Source organism: Protopterus annectens, chromosome 3.part1 (assembly GCF_019279795.1).
Source record: "Protopterus annectens isolate FY-2018-M chromosome 3.part1, PAN1.0, whole genome shotgun sequence".
Taxonomy (NCBI): domain Eukaryota; kingdom Metazoa; phylum Chordata; order Ceratodontiformes; family Protopteridae; genus Protopterus; species Protopterus annectens.
Window position 1 is genome coordinate 1,665,640,855 of NC_056732.1, and position 13,538 is coordinate 1,665,654,392.

Consider the following 13,538-nt stretch of genomic DNA (forward strand, 5'->3'; position numbering starts at 1 on the left):
CAGCCAAGCAGATTACAGTAATAGCTCGAAGGGAAGGGAAGTGGAAGGAGTATGAAGGAAAGAAAAGATAAGGCACAAGGCCAGAGTCATAAGAAAGAGAGGAGAAGAAAAAAGACAGTCAAGATGAGGTGGGAGAGATAGTAGATGTAGGTCAGAGCATAAGAGGACAGCTGGGAAGGGAAGCAGAGTAGACGTTTGATTTGAGGCAGAATGATGGGTAAAAGGTAAGGAGAGAGTAAGGAGAGGGAAGTTAGCCTGGAGTATTACAAGAACAGAGCCAGTGGTTTTGGAAATGTAGTTTGATTTGTTGTTTGAAGAGGGGTAGGGATGAGATTAGTGTTAACTCTGTAGGCAGCAAATTCCATACTCTGCCTACAGTATTGGTGAAAAGAGAGTCACCAGCTAAGTTGTGGGCCTTTATGGGTTTGGTCATCAGTTTACAGGAGGAACGAAGAGAGGTGAGATTGTTATAATGGAGTAGAAGTTGTGAAAGTATAGGGGTGTTGCTAGGTTGGTACAGTAATTTGTGGGCAATTGTAAGTTGTGAGATATTAATATAGTTTTGTAGTTCCAGCCAGCCTAATTGTTTCAAATTGAGGCAGTGATGTGTTCTAAAAGGGTTACCAGTGGCGAAGCGGGCAATGTTATTATAGCTAGTTTGTTTAGGTTAGTTTTTTTAAGGTTGGTGAAGATAGGAGAGGCATAGAAAAGAGTTGATATAAGATGGGAGTGAGCAATAGTAGCCCTAGTTGATGGGGTAAGAAATGGTTTTATACGGTATAAAGATCCAATTTTTCTGTTAACAGTTTTGATGGTGTTGTTGATGTGTTGGTCAAAAGAGAGATTGTTATCAATGGTAACACCAAGTAGTTTTGTTGTGGAGTCAGGAGAGATGATAGTTTTGTTATTTGAATAGATAGAGAAGTTAAGTGGAGAGGTGCAGTGGTGGGGGTGAAGAGGAGAAGTTTGGTTTTGGCATTGAGAAGTAGATACCGTCTAGTAAACCATGTTTCTACAGTGTTGAATGTAGTTTGAGTTAGAGTGGTTAGATCAGAAGAGGTGGATGCTGAACAAATAATAGTAGTCGTCTGCATATTGAATGCAGGTAGCTTGAGGAATTACAGAGTGGAGATCATTAATGTAGAGGGAGAACAGGAGAGGGCCAAGGATAGAGCCTTGAGGGACACCTATTGCAATGGGAAGTAAGGAGGAGATATGGTTTTCCCAAAGAACGGCTTGTTGTCTGTTACTGAGGTATGATGTAAACCAGTTGATGGCAAGGCTGTCAAATGAGAGGGAGTTGAGAATGCTAATTAGAGAAGAGTGGTTGACCATGTCAAAAGCTTTAGAGAGGTCAGTGAATAGGGCAGAAGAGAGTAGGTTCTTGTTGCATTGCTGTTAATGGTGTCTGCAAAGGAAAGGAGGGCAGTGGTAGTACTATGGTGGGGTCTAAAGCCATGCTGACAGTGAGCTAAAATATTGTGAATAGATAGGTACTGTACCAGTTGCTGATGTATACATTTCTCCATAATTTTTGCTAATGGAGAGAGAAGAGCAATAGGTCTAAAGTTGGAATAATCAATAGAGTTACCACCTTTATGTAGTGGGATAATATGAGAAATTTTCCAGATAGGAGGGATGGTTCCTTCTTGGATGGTTCTATTTATGAGTATAGAAATTGGAGTACGCAATTACTTTGGCTGCTTTGTAAGAATAGGGGAGGGAGCTTGTCAGCAGAGGGAGTACATGGTTTGAGTTTGAGAAGTAGTTTGAAGATGGTAGAGGAAGAGATGGGTTGTAAAGAGAAGCTACAGTTAGAGTTTAAGTGATTGTTAGGAGGATAAAAGTTATTAGTATTTAATTGTCTGGCGAGAGATTGAATAGTATCAGAGAAGAATGAGTTAAAAGTATTTGCAGTTTGAAGAGGGTGTCTGGGTTGGCATTTAGTGGGAGGGAGTTTTAGCAGTACCAGGAGAAAGGAGTCTATTTATAGAAGACCAGAATTGTTTGGGTTTATTTAGGTTAGTTTCTTGTAGGTTGCAGTAGAACTTTCTTTTATCAGTGAGGATGGCTTTTTTGGTAAGATTTCTAAGTTGGCGAAAGTGATGAAAATCAGAGCTGATTCTATGGGATCGCCATTTGTTACAGAGCTTATTTTGGAGAATATTAGTTTTCTAGTTTCATTTGAGAGCCAAGGGGCTGTATTAGATTTCATTCTAATAGTGCGTTCGGGAGCATGATTGTCTAGAATAGAAAGGAAAGTAGAATTAAAGAATAATACTGCTTCATTAAGTGGAAGAGTCTTTAAAGGGTTCCAGTTGCAAGTTCTGAGTTAAGTTCTGAAAAAGGTCGGTTTTAAAGTGTTTAGTGGAACGTATTTTTCTGATATTAAGGGGGGGAAGATAATCAGTCTTTTCTCTTGCAATTATGTTAAACAGTGATCACTGAGGTCATCAGGCAGGGTCCCAACATTATAAGTGATATTGAGTTTGTTTATAAGAATCCAGTCTAATATAGTCTGTTTTCTGTTTAACTTATTAACTCTTGTAGTGGATGTAATGGTTTGGGTGAAACCATTTAGATTAATGTGAGAGATGGGATTATCGGTATTAATAGCATTCCAGTCAATATTTAAGTCACCAAGAATGATGGTTTCTTGGGGTAGTAGTTAAACCCAATTGAGAAAGTTTTCTACAACTGGTATGTTGTTTCCTGGTGGTATATAAATGCAGATGATGTAAAGGGCTTTTTTGGCATTAAGTTGAAGTTTTGAGATAATGGCTTCCACCTTACTATCTTGGGTTGGACAGGCTGGTAGGGTAGTGATATTAAGATAGTTCTTAAACAGTATTGCTACACCACCACCCTTTCGTTTGTTACGGTCAAGCCTGAGTATATTATAGCCTTGTGGTATAATTTCAGTATCCTTAGTGGCTGGCTTTAGCCAGGTTTCAGAGAGACAGAGAATGTCAAAGCTGTGTATATCTAGGAGGGTGTGAAGGTAGGGTACTTTGTTGTTTACACTACGTATGTTAAGGTGTCCTATGAGGAGTGTAGTATTGGGGCCAAGTTTGGGTCTTTGTGTAGAAGGATGTATGGGGCCAGGGTTAGGATGAATGTCACCGTCTAGTAAGGTAGGATTGATAGGTTTAGATGTGATTTTGATACTAAGAAGGGTTGGAGGTCTTACTTTTTTGTTAGAGTGTAGAGTGTAGGAGAGATGGGAGTACCTATGGTATTTGGGTAGGAGGTATCTTGGGTTAGTATTGGTATTGGAGAAAGAATTCAGAGAAGTATAGAAGGAAGAAGTGTGTGACTGTAAGTTTGTTTGCTGAAGGAGAAGTGGATACTCGAAAAAGGTAAGGAGGTATGTTGAGTAAAGAGTAGTTAAGAGTAGAATCAAGAGTAAAATAGTGAGGATGGATTGAGACCCATGTTAGAGAGTAAGTAAGTATGAGGAGGTTGTAGGAAAACGTTACAGATTAGGGGTAGTGTAGAGGAAGTGTCGGTGTATGATGTAAAGAAGGGATATATAGAAGTGAGACAGGAGGTAAAGTAGTGGTATGAAATGTGAGGTAGGGAGAGGGGTGAAATGAGTGGGGAGATATAGAAAGAGAGGTAATAGTGGTAGAAGAGAGTAGGTGTGAGTAGTGTAAGGAGGGCTAGTATGTAAAAGAGAACAGGGAAATGAGGGAGGAGGATATGGAGAGTGTAGAGGGGAGGGGATTAGTGTGGCAGTAAAGTCAAAGGATTCCTTGGCGAGTCTAGGGGAGGGACTAGAGAAGTATAAGGTTAGGACCCCGGGGTGGGTGGGAATTGGGGGTAGGGAGGGAGCGGAGTGAGCCAAGAGGGAACAGAGCGGGATACACAAAGAAGAAGGAAAAAGTATCAGAGAAAGCTAGGTAAGTCAGGGTAAGAGAAGGTAACCTGGGAGGAGAAGAAAAGGAGAGTACCTCAAAGGGAGGACAGGGATAGAAAAATAGGTAAGGAGCGAATAGGGGAAGTAGTTAGAAAGGAATCCAGGTAAAATGGATATAGTGTGTAAGAGTCAAAAGTGCAGTGAGCATACACAGGGGCTTTCAAGGTAGAACCAGAACAATAGCTGAGAGTGAGCAGGCTTGGTAGCAGTGTGAAGGGAGAAGGAGACAGGTAGTAAGAAGTGGAAGGGGAGAGCTGCTGCTGGCAGGCAAGCTGGGGCAAACAATAAAGCTTAGCAGTGTAACTATGTTATGAGCTATACAGGATGGTATTGGTAGACATACTTTCGTGGAAGCTTGCGGTAGTGGTATAATAGAAGGGCTCTGTCCTGTACTTTCCAGGGATAGCAGTCAGAGAGTATCCAAGTAGGGGTAGTTGAGATTTCCAATCAGGACAAACAACTCAGGGAGAATCAAGGGATAGCTATGCAAGAGGAGAAGCAGAAGAAAAGATTAGATAATGTTAAAAACGTAAAAATACAACATTAGAGTACAGTGCAAAAAAGTAGGCCGGTTATCAGGTAAGGAGCTTAGTACTAAACACAATAAAATCACATTAACAGTTAGGCAAGGCAATCATTTACATCAATAGAGCGACTAGGCATATTGTAAATCAGTAGATAGACTGCATGAGCTTAGTACTAAACCCAATAAATCACATTAACAGTAGGCAAGGCAATCATTTACATCAATAGAGCGACTAGGCATATTATAAAACAGTAGATAGACTGCATGAGGTTACTTCAAGCTAAGTGAGTTCACAACCACAGTAGAAACTAATAGGTAATTCAATCAATTGGGAGGGTTGAGCCAGGTATATTTGGGGGAAAGCCTTTAACTGTAGGATCCCAGTCCAGTGAACCCGTGTCTAAGGCCACGCTTAGTGCACGAAGTTCAGATTCAGGGCAGCCAAAGGAGAGTAGACCTTTACAATGCTAAGCCAGTAAGTAGCAATGGTAGTCCCTTTGGCCGTTTTCAGCCCTGGGTAAAGTGATCACCCAAAACTAACAAGAAGATATAGGTACCTATAGCGTTAAGCAACTAAAACAGTACAAGCATTAAAAAAGAGTAAAATGTGCACGTGCTTGGGGGTAGGCAGCGTTTGAGCCCTAAAATAATTAAAGTACTGTTACCTCCTTCAAAGCGCCGTGAGTATCTGCTTAATAGTGAAAGGCACAATAATATGAAAGCTGGGATGTTAACGCTAACAATGTTGGTAAAGTAATGTACCGCATAAGGGGTTACAGCAACGCGGACACCACAAATGCTAGATTTTACTCTAAACAGGAAAAACAGCAAAACTAAGTGTTAGACAATCAAAACAGACGCTAACATGCTGTCGCCATAAAGATTAAGGCGCGAACAGCATTTGAGAGATATTTAAGCAGCCACAAGTAAAGCTAACACGCTGTCACAACACTGTAGGTGCGCAGTACATTTATTCTAACCCACCATATAGCTGTGTCAACAGAGATAGTACAATTAGTAGCAGGAAGCAATTTAAATAACAAATAAGCGGCTATATAATAGGGATAGACAGTACAATGCTTGTTCAGATAACACTTGTTTTTAGACAAGTCGCTGTCGTTAGGTCTTTAAAATCATGAAACAACAGAAACGCTAGCTGTACAGAATGTATTCAAGTCGTTAAATCAAGAAACACAACAAACGCTAACTGTGCAGTTGTCTATATAGAGAGACACATAGAATATCAACAGATTCACATGATAGACAGTAAAAAACCGTCTCAAACGCGTATACAGGGACAATTAAAAGAGCACAAGCTGAGTACAAGTAAGCCCAGCAGAGTAGCCACAAAAGTCTATCAATAATGCAGAAACTTACTATAAAGTAGGAGCACACAGCCTTGGGTGCACAGCAGCAGCGAGGTGGAACAATAAAGATGGCGCCCTAAGGAATGGGAGGGTCTTTAAAAACTTGTAGAGGAAGTACTAAGGGAGGGGGAGGAGCAGGGATAGTAAGGAATCAGGTATAGAGCGGAAGGAGTAAAATGCAGGGGAATAGTGGAGTGAAAAATAGGAGATCCTAGGTGTGCAGGGATAAGATAGTAAAAGGTACAGTAGAACAGGCAATAAAGCGAAAGTAATCCAAAGAAGAAGGAAAAAGTATCAGAGAAAGCTAGGTAAGTCAGGGTAAGAGAAGGTAACCTGGGAGGAGAAGAAAAGGAGAGTACCTCAAAGGGAGGACAGGGATAGAAAAATAGGTAAGGAGCGAATAGGGGAAGTAGTTAGAAAGGAATCCAGGTAAAATGGATATAGTGTGTAAGAGTCAAAAGTGCAGTGAGCATACACAGGGGCTTTCAAGGTAGAACCAGAACAATAGCTGAGAGAGAGCAGGCTAGGTAGCAGTGTGAAGGGAGAAGGAGACAGGTAGTAAGAAGTGGAAGGGGAGAGCTGCTGCTGGCAGGCAAGCTGGGGCAAACAATAAAGCTTAGCAGTGTAACTATGTTATGAGCTATACAGGATGGTATTGGTAGACATACTTTCGTGGAAGCTTGCGGTAGTGGTATAATAGAAGGGCTCTGTCCTGTACTTTCCAGGGATAGCAGTCAGAGAGTATCCAAGTAGGGGTAGTTGAGATTTCCAATCAGGACAAACAACTCAGGGAGAATCAAGGGATAGCTATGCAAGAGGAGAAGCAGAAGAAAAGATTAGATAATGTTAAAACGTAAAAATACAACATTAGAGTACAGTGCAAAAAGTAGGCGGTTATCAGGTAAGGAGCTTAGTACTAAACACAATAAAATCACATTAACAGTTAGGCAAGGCAATCATTTACATCAATAGAGCGACTAGGCATATTGTAAATCAGTAGATAGACTGCATGAGCTTAGTACTAAACCCAATAAATCACATTAACAGTAGGCAAGGCAATCATTTACATCAATAGAGCGACTAGGCATATTATAAAACAGTAGATAGACTGCATGAGGTTACTTCAAGCTAAGTGAGTTCACAACCACAGTAGAAACTAATAGGTAATTCAATCAATTGGGAGGGTTGAGCCAGGTATATTTGGGGGAAAGCCTTTAACTGTAGGATCCCAGTCCAGTGAACCCGTGTCTAAGGCCACGCTAGTGCACGTAGTTCAGATTCAGGGCAGCCAAAGGGAGAGTAGACCTTTACAATGCTAAGCCAGTAAGTAGCAATGGCAGTCCCTTTGGCCGTTTTCAGCCCTGGGTAAAGTGATCACCCAAAACTAACAAGAAGATATAGGTACCTATAGCGTTAAGCAACTAAAACAGTACAAGCATTAAAAAAGAGTAAAATGTGCACGTGCTTGGGGGTAGGCAGCGTTTGAGCCCTAAAATTATTAAAGTACTGTTACCTCCTTCAAAGCGCCGTGATTATCTGCTTAATAGTGAAAGGCACAATAATATGAAAGCTGGGATGTTAACGCTAACAAATGTTGGTAAAGTAATGTACCGCATAAGGGGTTACAGCAACGCGGACACCACAAATGCTAGATTTTACTCTAAACAGGAAAAACAGCAAACTAAGTGTTAGACAATCAAAACAGACGCTAACATGCTGTCGCCATAAAGATTAAGGCGCGAACAGCATTTGAGAGATATTTAAGCAGCCACAAGTAAAGCTAACACGCTGTCGCAACACTGTAGGTGCGATGTACATTTATTCTAACCCACCATATAGCCGTGTCAACAGAGATAGTACAATTAGTAGCAGGAAGCAATTTAAATAACAAATAAGCGGCTATATAATAGGGATAGACAATACAATGCTTGTTCAGATAACACTTGTTTTTAGACAAGTCGCTGTCGTTAGGTCTTTAAAATCATGAAACAACAGAAACGCTAGCTGTACAGAATGTATTCAAGTCGTTAAATCAAGAAACACAACAAACGCTAACTGTGCAGTTGTCTATATAGAGAGACACATAGAATATCAACAGATTCACATGATAGACAGTACGTAAACCGTCTCAAACGCGTATACAGGGACAATTAAAAGAGCACAAGCTGAGTACAAGTAAGCCCAGCAGAGTAGCCACAAAAGTCTATCAATAATGCAGAAACTTACTATAAAGTAGGAGCACACAGCCTTGGGTGCACAGCAGCAGCGAGGTGGAACAATAAAGATGGCGCCCTGAGGAATGGGAGGGTCTTTAAAAACTTGTAGAGGAAGTACTAAGGGAGGGGGAGGAGCAGGGATAGTAAGGAATCAGGTATAGAGCGGAAGGAGTAAAATGCAGGGGAATACTGTTGTGAAAAATAGGAGATCCTAGGTGTGCAGGGATAAGATAGTAAAAGGTACAGTAGAACAGGCAATAAAGCGAAAGTAATCCAAGGAAGAAGGAAAAAGTATCAGAGAAAGCTAGGTAAGTCAGGGTAAGAGAAGGTAACCTGGGAGGAGAAGAAAAGGAGAGTACCTCAAAGGGAGGACAGGGATAGAAAAATAGGTAAGGAGCGAATAGGGGAAGTAGTTAGAAAGGAATCCAGGTAAAATGGATATAGTGTGTAAGAGTCAAAAGTGCAGTGAGCATACACAGGGGCTTTCAAGGTAGAACCAGAACAATAGCTGAGAGAGAGCAGGCTAGGTAGCAGTGTGAAGGGAGAAGGAGACAGGTAGTAAGAAGTGGAAGGGGAGAGCTGCTGCTGGCAGGCAAGCTGGGGCAAACAATAAAGCTTAGCAGTGTAACTATGTTATGAGCTATACAGGATGGTATTGGTAGACATACTTTCGTGGAAGCTTGCGGTAGTGGTATAATAGAAGGGCTCTGTCCTGTACTTTCCAGGGATAGCAGTCAGAGAGTATCCAAGTAGGGGTAGTTGAGATTTCCAATCAGGACAAACAACTCAGGGAGAATCAAGGGATAGCTATGCAAGAGGAGAAGCAGAAGAAAAAGATTAGATAATGTTAAAAACGTAAAAATACAACATTAGAGTACAGTGCAAAAAAGTAGGCCGGTTATCAGGTAAGGAGCTTAGTACTAAACACAATAAAATCACATTAACAGTTAGGCAAGGCAATCATTTACATCAATAGAGCGACTAGGCATATTGTAAATCAGTAGATAGACTGCATGAGCTTAGTACTAAACCCAATAAATCACATTAACAGTAGGCAAGGCAATCATTTACATCAATAGAGCGACTAGGCATATTATAAAACAGTAGATAGACTGCATGAGGTTACTTCAAGCTAAGTGAGTTCACAACCACAGTAGAAACTAATAGGTAATTCAATCAATTGGGAGGGTTGAGCCAGGTATATTTGGGGGAAAGCCTTTAACTGTAGGATCCCAGTCCAGTGAACCCGTGTCTAAGGCCACCCTAGTGCACGTAGTTCAGATTCAGGGCAGCCAAAGGGAGAGTAGACCTTTACAATGCTAAGCCAGTAAGTAGCAATGGTAGTCCCTTTGGCCGTTTTCAGCCCTGGGTAAAGTGATCACCCAAAACTAACAAGAAGATATAGGTACCTATAGCGTTAAGCAACTAAAACAGTACAAGCATTAAAAAAGAGGAAAATGTGCACGTGCTTGGGGGTAGGCAGCGTTTGAGCCCTAAAATAATTAAAGTACTGTTACCTCCTTCAAAGCGCCGTGATTATCTGCTTAATAGTGAAAGGCACAATAATATGAAAGCTGGGATGTTAACGCTAACAATGTTGGTAAAGTAATGTACCGCATAAGGGGTTACAGCAACGCGGACACCACAAATGCTAGATTTTACTGTAAACAGGAAAAACAGCAAAACTAAGTGTTAGACAATCAAAACAGACGCTAACATGCTGTCGCCATAAAGATTAAGGCGCGAACAGCATTTGAGAGATATTTAAGCAGCCACAAGTAAAGCTAACATGCTGTCGCAACAAGTACAATGCTTGTTCAGATAACACTTGTTTTTAGACGGTACACTGTTTTTATCACTAGTCACTCAAGAAGCGTGGCTGTACAGAATTAGTACAATTAGTAGCATGAAACAATTTAAATAACAAAATAGCGCTAACTGTGCATTTATAATGTTTACAATAGAATATCAACTAGTTTACAGACAAGTAGACAGTCGTAAGCCTCACAAAGCAGCATTATACAGGAACAATTAAGAGTGTACAAGCTGGTCACAAGTGAAAATCAAGAAACACACACAACAAAAACTGTGCAGTTGTCTATATAGAGAGACACATATAGAACAAACAGACTATCATGATAGACAGTACGTGAACCCAGTGCAACAATGGCGCACAGGACAATTAAAAGAGCTGAGTTGAGTACAAGTAAGCCCAGCAGAGTAGCCACAAAAGTCTATCAATAATGCAGAAACTTAAGAAGGGGTAGAGCACACAGCCAGGGGAACAGTGACAGTAAAACAGGAGTCCCAACAAAATGGAGATAAGATATTGGGAGGAGGTCTTAGAACAGGCAATAAAAGTACTAAGGAGGGAAGGAGAGAGGAGATAGTAAGCTAGGTAAAAGCCGGAAGGGTAAAAGAAAAGGAATAGTGTTGTGAAAAAAGGAGATCCTAGGGGTGTGCAGGGATAAGATAAAATAGGAACAGGCATAGAAGGCAAGGCGAAGAAGAAAGGAGAAGAAAGAAAAGAAAGCTAGGTAAGTAAGGAGGTAAGAAGTCAAAAAGATGGAGAAGGGAGGGAGAAGAAGGAAGAGGAATCACAGAGGGAGGAGAGAGCAGGCTAGGTAGCAGTGTGAAGGAGGAAGAGGAAGTAAGAGAAGAAGTGGAAGAGCTGCTGCTGGCAGGCAAGCTGGGGCAAACAATAAAGCTTAGCAGTGTAACTATGTTATGAGTATAAAAGGATGAGAGAGGTAGCTATACTTTAGTAGGAAGCGGAAGGAGTAGGTAGGAAGGGGCTAGGTCTGCTGCTGAGCTGCTGCCAGCAGGGCAAGTCACAGTAGGTAAGTAGAGAGCTATGTTATCACATGTTATGACTCAGGAGAATCAAGGGAAGACATAAGTGGAAGCTTCTTATGGTAGTGGTATAATAGAAGGGCTCTGTCCTGTACTTTCCAGGGATAGCAGTCAGAGAGTATCCAAGTAGGGGTAGTTGAGATTTCCAATCAGGACAAACAACTCAGGGAGAATCAAGGGATAGTTTCGTGGAAGCTTGCGGTAGTGGTATAATAGAAGGGCTCTGTCCTGTACTTTCCAGGGATAGCAGTCAGAGAGTATCCAAGTAGGGGTAGTTGAGATTTCCAATCAGGACAAACAACTCAGGGAGAATCAAGAGATAGTATAAAGTAGGAGCACACAGCCTTGGGTGCACAGCAGCAGCGAGGTGGAACAATAAAGAGTACAATGTGTTAGTTCAGTATATAATTTAATCCAATCTGTATCAGGTATCCATTTATGAAACAGTTGTCCCAAAACATTTTCATTCTGTAACATCAATTCAGTTTGTATTTTTTCTTTTGAATATCCACATACAAAGATTGCAAAGTCCAATTTGCAAAAGTAGCCATGTTACCGTCAAATTTTAACTGATGTAACTGCACAGCATCATAGCTGTTTAAAAATTGCTGCTGGTAGTTTATATTATGCAGATGTGCCTTCCATATATCTGGATTCCAGAAAGCTTGTAAATATACAATCTGAGAGATATCTTCCCCCACTGTTTTTAAATGATTAGCTGGAATTTTAATATTAGCTGCATTAATAACTCTAATGCCTGTGCCTAGGCCTCCAAGTACAGTGTTATACCAAGATCTTTTGTATTCGCATTTGCCTGTATACTGTCTGCCTACCTTTTTACAGGTAGAAGGTATTTTAACCAAATGGTCTGTATGAACAGAGTAGGTTTACCTGTTAATATTGATAGAACATATGCCTAATGTATGCTGCCTGTAATGACTGTGGTATTAGTACATATACTTGTATACACCTTTAGCTGGTTGTATGGGGGTAATGTCAATTTGGATGGCAGGGGGTATGGGGGTAATGTCAATTTGGATGGCATACCAAGGTACATCCGCTAGAGTTACCTTTAGTAACTGTGGCTTTTTCAATTGATCATTAACCTGCAAACATATTAAGCATTCAGCATGCACTAAATCGCAGATTTTTTTTAGCTGTGGGTGTCAGTACTTGTTCTTTACAATGGGCCATAACTTTTGTGTGCCCAAATGTTCCAATACCTGATGATGAAACTTTACTAACTTTCATGGAATATAAGGAAGACTGAAACCGTCTTCAAAACATTTTGAATAATATTGCCCTGGACTGTCTCCTACAAGAGTTAGGGTTGCCACCTTTTCAAATGGCCAAAGTGGGACATTTTTGGTACAAACATCAGATTTTACAGGTCGACACATACCCACGGTCAGTACAAAGGGTAGAACTTAACTTTTTTGCCTAAATAAAAGCTTATTCTTGCAGCATTTTAGTTGGTTATTCTGTTTCTTATAACATTTAGGTATTTTAGATACAGAATAACTGTTTTGTGCAACTATTACATAAAATATAGGAAATAATTTTGTCCTAAAATCTCAGGACATTTGCCATTTTTACAATTTTTTGTCAGGACACAAATGCCCAATATGCCCCTCGCAAAGTGGGACAGGTGGTAACCCTAACAACAGTACATTTTCCTAAATCTTCCTTTAGTCCAAAATTAGTTTGGATCTGCAGCAAATCATGTTGCAAATTCTGAGCTGAAAATGTCTGTATGGCATGTACTGCAGTAGTTTTATCTGGTACACCAGAAAGGTGTTCTGTAGGATACAAGTGCATTCCTTTCCTGGCTGCCTTTTTTGCCATCTGATCTGCATAGATATTTAACTGAAAAATCTCATTTGTAGCTTTCTATTCAGCTTTTACTTTTAAAATACTGTAGTAACCCACAAGTAGGGCTGCCAGATTTCTTTGTGGCTAAAATCAGACTAAGGTCACGCCCCTCGCATCACCTGTAACTCCACCCATTCCCACCCCCTCTCCCACCCATGCCCCACTCCTTTTGTGACATCACCATGACAGCAGATGATGGGAACTTCTGTTCCAGGTGTCTGCTTTCTGCTGATTTACTATGCTTTTATGTAAAAAAGCATAGTAAATCAGCCAATTTAACAAACATTGATAGTCTGTTTCCTTTTGTGAAATAGAATACTGGAGTTTGTACAGTGTTTTCCTGACTACCAGAGAAATGAATTGATTTGTGGATAGTCCAGAAGAAAAACGGATAGGTGGCAACAGGGATGATTTCCAATTTCCCACCAAATGGTCAAAGTTATGCTTAAATAGGGCTAGGGATAGACTCTGCTTCACATGGATGGGAAGCTTGTTCCAGTGCATGGGACCCTCTGAGACACATTTGTGTGTTATCAACATGGCCTATTTATGTCACAAGCAAAATTTAAATCCTTGGATCTACTCATACACAAGACAAGGCAAAGCTGTGTCACTTATTTTAAATAAATTACTCTGATCTGAGCTTATGGCAAATTCGTAAACCTTTCTTGGTTTATTTGCATTTTTTCACCATTAAATAGGTAAGCAGTTGTATTATGTAATTACGGGGGCTGAACAGCATGCTTAGACCCAGCCAGTGAATCCTAATCAGGGGCTTATGCATG

The 13,538-nt window shown here is 40.6% G+C and overlaps 1 long non-coding RNA gene across 1 annotated transcript; it reads right to left on the reverse strand.

Annotated features, from left to right (window-relative positions):
* Positions 1-4,277: 4,277 nt before the first annotated feature.
* On the reverse strand, positions 4,278-9,042 carry LOC122798897. Its single transcript, XR_006364334.1, has 3 exons — positions 8,697-9,042; positions 6,481-6,619; positions 4,278-4,401 (listed from the first exon to the last, which is right to left on the reverse strand). It is a non-coding gene; the product is annotated as an uncharacterized LOC122798897 (long non-coding RNA).
* Between the last annotated feature and the right edge of the window lie 4,496 nt (positions 9,043-13,538).